The following is an 11,185-nucleotide window of genomic DNA, read 5'->3' on the forward strand; positions in this document are numbered from 1 at the left end:
GATACGGAGGCGTATTGCTGCCACATCAGGAAAAAAACAATGGATCAGTACTAAGTTATATTACGTTACAACGTGAGAAGTTTATTGCTCTAACGAGAAGCTTTTCACGTTAAAACAATATTGTTTCATGTTAAACATGATAACTTATGTTGTAAAAACGTGAAGTTTCATGTTGTAACGTGATAATTTATATTGTAAGAACATGAAAAGTTTCACGTTATAACTAGGACCCTACAATACCAGAGTAGCGACACACATTGGTCAAGCGGAAACTTGGTCACGTGCCCTCTAGTGGCGGGATAGCGCATATCCAACCAAGAACTGACTGAACTTCAGTATTGCTGCATTGCTGCCGACCAGGAATTCTTGTGCGTTTCCAAAGTTAAGCAAACCTAAAAGCATAATCAACCGTAATAGGAGCATCGGTGTCCCGTTTACAAGTAAAACAAACAGTTGTCTACCATTATGTTACTCTCTACATTTTGAAATAAACAAATTCCAAGCATGACTTAATATGACCAAGACACCTAAAAGTAAAAACAAGGCCGTTTTCATTAATTTACAAGCAAGTGTGCGTCAGACATACTGTAAGTCAATGGGTCCTCTGGTCGGAAAGGTAATGCCCTCATGCCCCACTAGAGGGTGCGTGAGGCTTAACTTCAGCATACCACAGGAGTCAATGGAAGTGTTGTCACTCTGGTATTGTAGGGTCCTAGTTATAACGATAATGAAACTTAAGAAACTTTTCTTACAATATAAATTTTCACGTTATAACGTGAAAATATACTGTTAGAACGTGAAAAACTTCTTGTTAGAACAAAAAACTTTTCACGTTATAAGGTAATACTGACCCATTATTTTTTCCAGGTGTGGCAGCAATATGCTTCCGTACATTTATGTTTTAAACTACGCAAAACGTTTTTTAAGAATGGACAGAAATAGGTTATGCCAGAAGAATGCATTCCTGCATGGCAAAATAAAGTAAAGCAACAGAATACATTTTTTTATTATTTATTTATTTATTTATTTTAACACAAATAATATATCAGATTTAGAATGCATTTCTACGGAAGCACATTGCATTCAATGAATAAATAAAAAAATTGACACATTATCTTGTAATTTTGTATTTATTCCGTGAATGCAATGCGCTTCCGTAGTCTACAGATATAATGCTTTTATTCTGATAAACGTTAACTGGAAGTACCGTCCCTGTGTTTCTCGGTGGATTCACTTTACAAATCTACGGAAGCGCATTGTATTCACTGAATATAATAATTATGTAAGTAATTATGAGATAATATTTCAGAATTACGAGAAAATATCTGGTAATTACGAGATCTTTTCTCGTAATTATGAAATAGTAATTATATAGAAGGTGTCGTTTCTTTTATTTAGTCAGTGAATGAAATGTGCTTCCGTACCTTTCACTATATCATTAAAAGACACAATGACATTAGGAGTGCTACGACACAACTGCTACACAACCATCCAATCTACACGATAACAAATAATAAACAATAAATAAGTGTAATAGCTAAAAACTACACATAGCATTTTTCTGAATATTGCACATTTAGTGTAGTAAATATACCCATAAAAAACCCTTTGTAATCAACAACTTTTGATCAGTAACAGTGATTGAATTTCATTTTTTTCAGTAATTGTAACTGATTACATTTACATTTTTTTTGTAATTTAATTACACGTAACTACATGTAACTAATTATGGCCAAGGAACTATATATAGCTGCTTACTCTCAACCACTGCCTCTAGCATATTAAGTAATCAATATCCCAGCACACTTTGCACTATGATATCACTGTTTACAATTTACAGAAACCTTACACCTACACCTTACAGGCCTTGTTGATCCATCAATACAAACCTGTACTCAGAATAAATAAATGAATCCATGTTTGTGTCATCATAAGGGTTGTGTGTATGTGGTTTGACCCAGTTTGCATAAGAAAACATTGTCAGTATCATTTGATGTATTTGGTGAGTTTATTTTTATGTGGTTTTGGTGTTGTTTAATGACCACCTAATACAGGTCATAGTGTACCATCCTTTCTATTGAGTGCTGGAAGATAACTGACAATCTGATACTCATTCACAGGAGCTTCAACTTTACATTTTATGACAACAGCATCACCATTTTGTCCTTTTGTTGATACCACTGGGCCATAAGATCATGTTATTTGTTCATTTTGTCTTCACAGTACCCCATACACTCACGTCATTGTCATCAACAACATTGTTTTCCATCCCAAGAATGTGAGACAGGGATCTTGGAGGAAATTAGATTCATTTCCTCAGCATATCTCGGACTGCCCACACTAACTTTGCTCGGTCTTGTTTGGGTTCTGGCACAAGCAACGCCAGCATGCATTTCAAATCATGACATTTTATACAGAAATGTTCTTCTGAGGATGATATCTAATGACTCAGACTTTTCTGGCGCCATCATGAGGTTGACATTTGTGATTTTGAGTGAGATATCTCAACTAGCATAGATTATTATGAAATTAGAGACAGACATGATGTCCTCATCAGGATGAGCTGTAATAGGCTACTTTGGTGTATAATTAAGTACCTGCAAAACTAATGGCACTCCCATCAGCCCTGGCTGTACTTTGTTTAGTGCACTAGTTACGTAATACTGACATGCTAACACGCTAAACTACAGAGGCTCAAAGCACTGCTGTGTCTATTCTCACAGAGCCGCTAGGCTAGTTTGTTTAAATTTGACACATAAAACCTGATTATTCCATCACTCACTGTTACCCAATCTACCTCTTGTGGCCACTAGCAGGCATGGTATAATGTTTGCACACTGAACTATGCTTCCTCCCTCTGTGTACCTTTATAATTGTTGATTTTGCTTTCACAGGCAGACTGCCTACAGTAAAGATAAGACTTATCTCCTGTGTTTAGCCAGATATCTATGACACTGTGCAGATATGTTGTTCTCCGCTTTCTAACTTCATGGTGTTTTAACTGCCCTCAGTGATGATTACTGCTGAACAAAAAGTCATAGAAGCTCTTCACCTCAGTGAGTAAACTGGCTCTATGTATTTACACAGCTGTTCACGTCCAGCACTATGTCCTGACATTGTGGAAAGACTATCTGCTGACAGAGATGCATAAATAGGAGGGCAGCTTTTCTTCAAGCCTTGTAATCCTGTCAGATACAGTTGGCTGCAGAGGCCCACTCTCAGTTTGCTGCAGGGAAAGATAGGGGTCTAAAACCAATAGATTTGTTTTCATAGACTAATTAAAATCAAGTATGTGGCTGTAGATTTTAATTTAAAATAAACAATAGTCTCCCTGCCAAAGGCACAGTTGTGCTTTGAGCTAAATGCTAACAATTGCATGCTATGATGCAATGCTGATGTTTAGCAGACATAATGTTCATCATCTTAGTTTGCTGTGTTTGCATGTTAACATTTGCTAATTAGCTCTATAGAGCTAAACTTAAAGCGCAGTTGAGGATAATCGTTTTGCAGGTGTTTTTGTCGTAAATGTATTGGCAAAGGCTGGAATCAAACCCATGGCCGCTGCAGCGAGGACACCGCCCTTACACATGGGATGCCCACTCCACCCACAGAGCTACTGGGTAGCCTTGGCGAATTAAATTGTCTGTAACAGTTTTCATCCAATCCATCCAATTGTTGTTGAGACAAATATGAACCTGTTTGTGACACGAGAGGAAAAGTCAGGTGATCATTAAATCAGTAGAATTTATCCTCTGGGGAGCACAAATGTCTGTATACTAATTTAATGGCAGTCCATCAAATATTGTTTTTGAGAGCCAACCCTACTCAGTAGCCTATCTATGTAGTATGAACAGCTTTTATGCTTTGATATTTGGTAACTGAAAACTTAAGAGTCTCTGGAAACTTGGGAACAGTCTGCCTGAAGGTATTGGGGCTCTATGTTGAAACTTTCAAACGGACTACTCTTAAGACACATCATTTTACTATTGCTTTCCCCTGAAATGTGTTTTTAACTGATAGCCGGTTGTTGTATGTTGCCTTAACCTGAAGTTTTAACTGAATTTTATTTTATTTTATTCTATTCTATTTATTTATTTTTTTTTAATAATCTTTTTTCCTTTTTATCAGAAATGTTTCAGTTCAATTCAATTTTATTTATAAAGCCCAATATCACAAATCACAATTTGCCTCACAGGGCTTTACAGCATACGACATCCCTCTGTCCTTTGGCCTCGCAGCGGATAAGGAAAAACTCCCCCCAAAAAACCCTTTAACAGCGGATAAATGTTTCGATTCTCTTTAATGTTCAGTACTTTGTGTTGCATTTTATGCATAAATTGTGCTATATAAGTAACATTGTTATTATTATTATTATTATTATTATTCCCTTGTATAATGTATTTTACAGAGTTGATCTGTGTCACTTTTTTTGACCCAACACGTAACTATAAAGAGGACTATTTTGACATTTTGGGAAACAATTATTTATTCTTTTACCTACCTGAAAGTCATCATAAAAAGTATAAATTTCAACATCTACAATTCCAGACATGTGTACACAGTCCATTGCTCTGCAATCATGCAATACAAACAAAAACTTCATAACAGCTTCTAAATGGACCCTGCAGTGAGATGGTTTTGACAATGACTCAACTAGTTTCTTAATGACTGTCTTTAATAGGAGTGTTTTAGGCCCTATTTACACCTGATATTAACATGTGTCTTGGGTGACTGGATCACGAGTGGACAGCTCTAAGTACAGGTGAGATTTGATCGTTCAGACCACATTTAGAGGTGGTCTGGGCCGCATATGGCCACACTCCTTCAGCAGTGTTTATACTAATGTGTAGGCATGACCCGCTCTACTCTTCCTTTGATTGGCTGTACTTGTTGCCTTTGTTGGCTGGGTTAGTAAGGTTATGGCAATAAGACGGGTTATACCTTCTCCATCCTAGGCAAAAAAAACTTGCATATTGGGTAACACTGAAGAACCACCTACTAAGCTGACATCCTCTGCACAGCCAATAGCGTCATTTTATTATATGAATGCCTCACATCTTGGATGATATGTTTTGCCTGGAAGATACCAAGAAACAGACCTTGTTTGTATTTTGATTTTGCCCACACGCCAAGGTCTTTGCAAACTTCTCCCTCTTTATCTTTCTGGAAGACAAGGTTTGGAAAGTGCATTGCTGCCTCCAGCCTGCTGGAAACAACAACACATTAGGTCTTTGCATACGGAAATGATGAACTACTTTTTTTGCATATAGAGCGGGGAAGTGAGATCCGATCACAGGTGGTCATGTGAGATGCATAAGGAGATGCATTTTAATGCTGGGTATGAACAGACAGACTAAAAGCTATCCACTTGTGACCCGATCACCACAGATGCATGTTGACACCAGATGTAAACAGGGCTTCAGTCTGCAGCCTTGGTTTGATCTGTTTGCATTAGCTGCAGCAGTGAGGTGTGTTTTCATTTGCACCAAGCTACCTAACAAAGCTGCTGCTTGGAGAAGGTTATCAAAGGTACTGTTGCAACTTTCCAGCTCTAAACTCTAACTGATATGACCTGGACACACACACATTAACAGGGTCAGTGTACATTTACACACAGCCAAGGAGACAAAGACAGGAAGAGGAAAGGGACAGGCACACTGAAGATGCATTTGAAGCTCACCTTAAGTAACCCTGCACATGAGCCAATCAGATTTTAGTTGACTGTGATTGGATGCCTGATGAATGTTGGATCAACACACTCCCTCTCTGAGGGACAACCCCACATATCCCGGAGATCCCGCTCCATCCCAGGATTAAAGATGACATTTAGGAGTCACAAAAGGACTCTCTGGTCTCTCCTGTTGTGCTTCACTTCCAGAGTCATAGATACAACTTCTTGTCAAGGAAATTTCCTGACTGTAAACTTGATATTTTGCAGGCAGTTGTAAACTATGTTTTAAAGTCTTGGTGGGAAACCAAGACAACAGAATCTGGGTCCAGCAGTCCAAATTGAGAGGAGTTATTCACCTGCCAACACAACAATATCCTACTAATACAGATCAAATCTCGGCCTGTCTTCTGACTGTTAACCTTAACTGTTTATCTTTACTACAGGTTCCCCCGTCTTCCATACACTGATGAGGTCAGTGTTCAAAACATATGCAGAAGTTAAGACACACATAGAAAGAGGGGATGGAAAATAATTGGTTTTGAGAAAGAGAGTGAGAGAGACCAGCCGTGTTAATCTGTGTCAGTGCTCTTCTATTCTTAGCCGGTCCCACCGGCCAGCCGAAATATGAGAGACACATGCGATGACACAAGTCCTGATAAATTTAGAGAGAGGGTCAGAGAAAAGTGACAGAACCACCAGACCAGTACTGAACTCCAGATGTGTGGACCGTACAGTATGGGTGTCTGATATGGAGGAGCTGTCTAGGAAATCTTCTAAGGGATTGTAATTCCCCTGCATTCTATATTATACTTAACATTTCCCCCCTCCCATCAAAACTAATGTCATTTTAGGACACTGGTTCCCTGGCCTCATGTTGCGGTCGGTTTAGATGGACTCTACTGGATGTTTATTTGGGCTCAGGAGATGGTATAGACTAAGTAAAGGGCTCCCTCTAGTGCCTGCAACATAAAATACAAAGCTCTAATGGGCCGGTCATGTAAGATTTTATATTTTAATTGGTAAAGCATTTCCCCCACAACAATTGAGGACAAAAAGAGGCAAACAAAAGAAATACATCTAAAAAACAAACTGAAAATAAAACAGTTCAACAATAATAACATGTTCCCCATATAGGCTTCACCATCTACATGCTCCGCCTTGGTTCAATCATCCTCCGCCATGGTCTAGAATAGCACTGTTATGCCGATGACACCCAACTGTACCTTAGCACATCACCATCCACCCAGCTCACTCCCTTGTCAACTGCCTCCAAGAAATAAAAACTCAGATGATCACTAACCTCCTCAAACTCAACAGCAAAAAACCAGAGCTCATGGTCGTGGCTCCCAAGGCACTGCTCCGGAAGGTTGGAGATCTTCTCCTCCATGTGGACGGCTGCTCCATCGCTCCTGTGCCAGAAACACGCAACCTGGGCGTCATCCTGGACTCTACTCTCTCATTTGAGTCACATCAGTCAAATCTGTCACCAAATCTGCCTTTTTTCACCTTAAAAACATTTCCAGACTCCACCTTTCACTCTCAGGTTCTGTGGCTGAGACCCTGAGCCATGCCTTCATTACATCCCGGCTGGATTATTGCAACAGAGTCCTGTTGGGGGTCCCCAGTAAAGCTCTCAACAGGCTCCAGTATTATTATATGTGCAAAACTCAGCTGCCAGGGTGCTTACCCGCACTAAGCCTTGGCAGCACATCACCCCTGCCCTCATTCACCTGCACTGGCTTCCGGTTAAGTTCCGCATAACTTCTGCTTGCATACAAATCGCTCCACAACCTCGTACCTATCGGACCTTCTCCACCAGCATAGTGGTGTGTTGATTTTTTATATAACATAATATAATATAATATAGTAAGGGTAAGAATAGAGTAAGAGAGCAGCAACAGATATGACAAAAAAATACTGATTCAACAAATAAAAAGCTTTGGAGGAATATTTACAACCAAGTAAAACCTTTTAGACATCTCTTTTTGATCAGCAAGGCCAAGGCTGTATTATATTATATTTAAGGACACCAGATGAGAAATTGGTTGACTAAAGCCAAGACTTCAACATTATAATAATAATAATATTATTATGTTTTAATATTTCATGACCAGGCCACGAGTCTTTATAGATTAGTGTCTGACATAACTGGAATCATTTTGTTGTGTTATATTAACTTTTATGGCGATAGATTTGTGTCAACATTATTAATAACACCGTCCACAAATTTAAAAAAAAAAAATGAACCCACAAAAATATTTTGCAAATATTGATCTATGTCTATAGTTACATGTTATTTGGTTAGCCGTTTTATATATATGTATTTCAGATAGCTATTTTAGAAATACTGTCCCTGATTTTGCATTGTCCAAAAGTCCAAAATTTAATGTTTTCGAAGTTCAGTTGCAGTGACGGAAAGTAGTAAATTTTCGCAAGCACTGCACTTGAGACACTTCAACTCCACTTTTTAACCACTCTTCTGTGTCTTTTACTTTTGATAGGCTACTTAAGTGACTTTTGCTGATAATACTTAAACACCTTTACTCAAATGCACCATTAAATACAGGACTTTTACCTGCAATCAGTTTTTCTGAATGTCACTTATACATTGAGTCAAACTATGAGAAGTAAAGAATATGAATACCTCTTCTACTGCTGAGGTGCAGACATCAACAATGAGCTGTACAGGGGGTGCTATCAATCACTATCAAGAACCCAAGTCAAATTTTACCAGTTACTTTCTGTTTTGTCTTCTTTCTTCTTCTGGAAAGAAATAAAAACATTTAAAGTTTTCCATTTTCCACTGCTACCACACGGTGGTAGTTTAGGGCTGGTTGAGTGTGTGCCAGTTAGAGGCAGATCTTACTGATCGACACTGTGGCCTACAGAGCCTTTGTGGGGTGGCGCACAACACTTCTAAACATGTTTGTGTTTTGTGATGTTGGTCTGTGGTCGAGCTCTGTATTATATTAAGAGCTAACTTTTTGGTGTCACTTCTCATGCCTAACAAGCCGCTGCTCATCAGCAGCAGTCAGTTTACTAACACCTGACATCTGGCTTTAATCTATCTGAACTAACTGACAGATGGGCTGTAAGAGACATTTGGGCAGCTGTGTATGAATATGTCTCATTGACTATATGAAGATTCTGCTGCTGTCCATTCATATTGGAGCTGCTGTATATTTGGGCCGAGGGCGCCACCTGCAGTGTGGAGGCGGCACTAGGTGGAGGTGAAGAATGAGACTGATCTGAGAGCAGCTGTTCGTCACCGCCCCTTCCTTCCTGTTGGCACTTTAGTTTCACTTTAAAAAAACAACAACAACAAAAATCTTTAGTTTCACTTTGTGTGCTCGTCGTCGTGTCGCAGCTTCTTCTCTCCATCTAAAGGTTTGTAAGCTTTGACACTTTTCACTGTGTGACTCTTGAATGACTCTTTGTTAGTTCAGTTCCTGTAGAAACTTGTTAAAGTGGAGTTCAGTTTCCACCATGAGAGGAGGATCAGTGAGGACCGGACAGACACGTCCCTCTAGACCTTCTGAAGAGGAACAGAGACTCTTCAGTCCGGACTTAATCACTCTTCACTTTCTCCTCTCACAGCTTGTCACCAAGTATTTAAACTCTATAAGAAAAGTTAGAGGTTCACGTTTTCTCAACAGTGAGAGGGGCCGCCCTGGTTACGTGCACGCGCGTTTTAGTGTTTGTTTTGATCAACAGATAAGGGCGCGCGCATGTCGCAGTAAGATATTTCCTTGTTTGTGCGTCGGGGTCGGGAGCGCGCAAAACGCACTTAAGCTTCATTCGCTTCATTTTACGCACCTGTGGCGCACTTGGGCGCGTACTGGCATCCGAAAGATTATATTATTGAGGCTGAGACGATCATGGCCAATCACATTCAGTCTTTTCATCCCCTTTACACTCAGAGCTCACTGCGTCATGACGCACGGACACTTTGGATCCTTTTTGTTCAGAGGAAACTTTGGTTGCGTTCCGATCAGGACAGTCAGGACATGATGTGTCTCATGTCTCATAACATGACGCCCTGAATTTTGACCCTCTTGCTTTTATACTCGTTCCCATGGAGACAAAGCAAAACGCCGTTCACGCGGCTCACTAGAGACGGAGGTCAACCCGGAGAGCTCTGCTGTTATTACTTTGCCATGTTTAAAGTTATAACTGCAAACACTGTAGATTCTAACATATTATATTCACCACAGTAAAATGACATTTACATTTCTCTGCCATTGTTATTTTCATAGTTCTGTCCTTTTGTTGTTGGTTATCTTTATGATTCTTTTGTTCATTTCAACAATTAATATTCCTGTTATTACTATTCGACTGGTCATCAGTCATTTGAATGTGCTGTCATCCGTCAGTGCGACTTCTGTCAATGAGCTGTGAAGTTCTTTATTAAACAGTCGAATACAAAACACATATAAGTGACATAAATCAATCACAATGAAACACGTCAACAAAAACAAAGACACATACAGATAAAAAACAAAGTCTGTCCAGCTCACTCAGTGTAAAAGTCCATGGTACATGCAGGCAGTCCAAAAATACATATTTTTCATTTTCTGTCACTTAATGTGCAGGTTTTTCACAATATAGAACAATTCTTACTTCATCTCACTGTTGTTTCTTTTTATTTGGCATTGAACCTTTTTTTCTTGTTACTAGATATGTAAATTACTCATAGTATACAGTAGATTTACTTCATTTTCATTTGCACTTTCTTTCAATGTTGTTTTTGTCTAGTAGGGCTACACCAGTATATCATGTGACCTGTGTCACATGAACCCTACATGAGCTCTTAAACTGCACACCAGTTTCCAATGCATTTTACACCCTGATGAAGACTCTAGTGGAAATGTGTTGGTTTATCCATGTATTATTAGTAAAGGATTTTTAACTACAGTCAGAGAGCCTCGGATGCATTTTTGGACTGCCTGCCTGTACCATGGACTTTTACACTGAGTGAGCTGGACAGTCGTTGATTTTTATCTTTGTGGATATGATATTTAGCCAAAATATTGATTCAGCTAATGATATAATCTTCTTTGATTTTACTGCCATTCTCCAGGCATAAAGTGACATCAGAGTCAATATTATCAATAACAAATCTACTCACGTCCTTCCACAGCGTTTTAGTATGGGCACAGTGCCAAAACAGGTAAAAAAGTGTTTGTGGGAGTTCTGCACAGAATGATCAGTTTACACTGACGTCCTTTTTCAACTTGACAAGATAATGATCAGCTGATTAATATCTGTGTATCATTTTAAAGGACACTTCCCTTATAGCTGTAAAGCTGTCATCTGTCTGCGGCTCAGTCGATGTGACGTATCGTCTGCTGTGCAGAGGATTGTGGGTCAGAATAAACAGAAAAGCGTGCTGGATTGTAAACTGTACAATACGACCAGATGTAGTAGAACATCCTGGTATTTTTGACATACTGTGTATTGGGACACACTAAATCTTTTTCTGGCGTACTAAACAGTATGGTAGTATGGGGACTG

The sequence above is a fragment of the Epinephelus moara genome, chromosome 19 (genome assembly GCF_006386435.1).
Source record: "Epinephelus moara isolate mb chromosome 19, YSFRI_EMoa_1.0, whole genome shotgun sequence".
Classification (NCBI taxonomy): domain Eukaryota; kingdom Metazoa; phylum Chordata; class Actinopteri; order Perciformes; family Serranidae; genus Epinephelus; species Epinephelus moara.